The sequence below is a fragment of the Rosa rugosa genome, chromosome 3, assembly GCF_958449725.1.
Source record: "Rosa rugosa chromosome 3, drRosRugo1.1, whole genome shotgun sequence".
NCBI lineage: Eukaryota > Viridiplantae > Streptophyta > Magnoliopsida > Rosales > Rosaceae > Rosa > Rosa rugosa.
This window is the reverse complement of record NC_084822.1, coordinates 19,640,718-19,644,204: the sequence shown is the minus strand read 5'-3', so window position 1 is coordinate 19,644,204 and position 3,487 is coordinate 19,640,718. Positions and strand designations below refer to the sequence as shown.

General features: G+C 38.9%; 1 pseudogene; it reads left to right on the top strand.

Moving 5' to 3' along the window:
- Positions 1 to 968: 968 nt before the first annotated feature.
- LOC133740095 (transcription factor bHLH3-like) lies at positions 969 to 3,267 on the top strand (annotated as a pseudogene).
- The last annotated feature ends 220 nt before the right edge of the window (positions 3,268 to 3,487 follow it).

Genomic DNA, 3,487 nt, shown 5'->3' with positions numbered 1-3,487 from the left:
ATTGATTTTTTACAGAGATGATCTTTAAATGCTAATATAAGATATGGACTGTTGGATTATAAATTTATTAAGTAAAAGTATGTTAATCAACAATGGGAGTGAATATGCTATAACGGCTGCCTTTTAGCCATAACCAATAATAAAACCATAGAATACAGGGGGGGGGACATAGAGCCTAAACCCCATATAATAATAAGTCTGAAGAGAAGGTCCCGAAATAATATCAGGAATCTCAACTAATCATGTGTATTCTAACACGCACCATTTAGCAAAGAGTGCACGACTGGCTACTCTAATTGCTTTACAATTTTGGCGACATACCGGAAAGATAATATTGCTCACACAGAGCTACCAACTTTCCTTCCTTTTCTTGTTCTTCAGTGTTGAGCTTGTAACTCTAGTAGTTATGGACGTGTGTGTTACTCCAGTGTCAAGTTTTTTATTTTTATTTTTTATTTAAGTTTATACGGTCATTATTCTAACATGCGATAATTACCAAAAAATGTAGATATAAATTTGCAAGTTGACAACTTCAGTGGAGCAATCTCAAGTCTCAACCACTTGATCACAAGATAACACAATTTCCATGTAATTACTTTTGAGTGAGATGGACAACAAAACTTATGGAAGAAGCAAAATCTGTTTCCTGGAAAAAGATTAAAATTTGTATAAGATGTTTACTGTTTGCGTTGACTATGAAGAAATGATCAGGTTTCTTCGTTGACAATAAGAAGTCAATTTTGCATTAAAACAATTTCCATTTTCATTTTCGTTTTTCTCCTTTCCTAGTGGCCCTGGGCTTTTTGTTTCGGACTTCCGGTCTTGAATAATGAGATGGGCCGGGTGGATAGTCCGAACAGCCCATGCCCCATTTTCTGTTATTCGGGTTTTACCAAAATCAAAGTAACATAGGGAAGGGACACCTGGCTGCTGCTGCTAAAATTTTGGATAGATATAATAAAATAAAATAAAAATATAGAAGCCCACACACTCTGGTGCTAGTTCTTCTATACTTCTAATGTTGGTCGAAACGAAAGATCAATGTAGAAGCTTAAGTTTAGCCACAGGTTGTTATCAATTTTAATAGGTAATTTAGATACAGGCTTTTATTCCTACCCTGGATTTCTGAGTTTCTAATCCAAGTTTGTGCTACCAAAAGCTTTAAGCTTTGAGCTGCAAAGTAGAGTTTTGTTTGTGAAGTGTCGATTTTCAATGATCTGCTAACTGGGTAAGCCTAAACTTCTCAAATTTTTTGAGTTTCAGTTTAGTATATGTGATTTTGAGAGGTTTTTATAGGTTTATATGAAGCTCTCGTAAAATTTGTGAGGGTTGTCTTGTCAAAGATCTGATTTTTGTGTAGACTTGAATCTCTGAGATATGTGGAATTTGTTAATTATAGTTTGTAATTTTATAGAAAGGTTGTGAATTTCTGTACTGGGTGGATTGGATTTAGATTTTTGAGTTGTGTTTTGTTGTTCAAGGGCAAGCAAGATAGGTATTGGAGTGTTATAGTTTTAGGATATTGGGTTTGTGTTGGGAGAAATTAAGATGGGTGGGAAGCTTGGGGTGAATGAGGAAGAAAAGGTCATAGTGGAGTCAGTACTAGGCACCGAAGCGTGCCAGGTGTTGATCTCATTGGCTTCGGAGAACTTGTTGTCCGACTTGGCTAGGCCTCCTGGACAGTTGGGAGTGCAGCAGGGGCTGTCCCAGCTTGTCCAAGGGTCCAGTTGGGATTACGCTGTCTTCTGGCAGGTTGTGGGATTGCAATCTGGTGGGGCTGCCTTGATTTGGGGTGATGGACATTGCAGAGACACCAAGGGTGGTGGGGTTGGAGACGAGAGTTCTAGTAGAGATAGCAACTTGGAGGGAGTGCAGAAGCAGAATGAGGAGGTGAGGAAGTGGGTGCTTGGGAAGCTCCACTCATGTTTCATTGGTCCGGGTGAGGATAACTATGCGAGGAGGTTGGATCGGTTGTCAGATGTGGAAATGTTTTACCTGACTTCAATGTACTTTAAATTTCAACTTGATTCACCGTATGGTCCTGGGCAGTCGTACAAGTCTTGTAAATCAATTTGGGTTTCAAATGTTGCTAGTTGCTTACATCATTACCAGTCGAGATCATTTTTAGCTAGATTGGTAGGGTTCCAAACAGTGGTGTTTGTACCTATGAAATCAGGAGTTGTGGAGCTTGGTTCAGTCAAATCAATTCCGGAAGAACAGAATATTGTGGATGTGGTCAGAAGTGTATTTGGGGAATCTAGCTCTGTTCAAGCAAAGGTATATCCAAAGAGCTAAGTCTCGGTGGTCCAAAATCACAACCGATTAATATTGCCTTTTGCCCAAAGGTAGAGACTGACTCTTCATTTCCTTCAGAATCTTTTGACTTACAAGCAATAGGCACTTCAAACGGATGTCGAACTGAGGATAATGAAGTTAAACTGTTTTCGCACTTGAGCCAAATTATGTCTGGGAATTTCAGTTCTACAGCTGGCGTTTCAAGTTCAGAGCTGCCTAAAGACAAGTCATTAGCACAAATTGATGAAAGGAAACCTAGAAAGAGAGGGAGAAAGCCTGCCAATGGAAGAGAAGAACCATTGAATCATGTGGAAGCAGAGTGGCAGAGTCGTGAGAAGCTTAACCAGCGGTTTTACGCCCTTAGAGCTGTTGTTCCTAACATATCGAAGGTGGATAAAGCCTCTCTCCTTGGTGATGCCATTACCTACATCAACGATCTCCAGATGAAGATCAGGGTCATGGAAACTGAGAAGCAGATGGGAAACAGCAGCCAAATGCAGTTCCCGGTTCCAGAGATTGATTTCCAGGAACAGCACGAGGATGCTGTTGTGAGGATGAAGTGCCCACTGGATTCTCACCCAGTTTCTGACGTCATCAGAACACTTAAGGAACATAACATTGTAGCTCAAGATACTAATGTTTCTGTAACAGGTGATGACACAGTTATTCATACATTCTCCATTCCTACTCAAGGTGGTGATGCCGAGCAGTTAAAGGAGAAGCTGGTGGCCTCTCTTTCAAAATCATCCATGTAAAATTGTGTTTACTAACTGGTTAGTGTGTTTATGGTACTAATGATATTCAGTGAAGTTGTTTCATAAAATATGCAATACCTGTTATGTTATTTGAGTGCCCTCTTATATTTTTTTTCTTACCCATTCTGGTTAGCAAGATACATATAACTGTGTATTCTTAACTAGCAAGATAACTATGTATTTCTTTTTGGTTTCAATCTTTGAGTGTCCCCTTGTATATTTTTCTTACCCATTCTATGATTCTAATGAATAAGCAGGTTTTATTTGGGAGAGGCTGGGAATTACGTTGGTCATGGGGAAAGAAAAAATGGACTGAAAAATATTAATCTAGGCTAAGGGATCTTCTCAGAAAGTCAAGGAGTTCATTCATCAATTAAGAAAAAAGGGAAATGTTTCATCATATTAAAACCTGTTTTATGCATAAAATATTGTTTGAA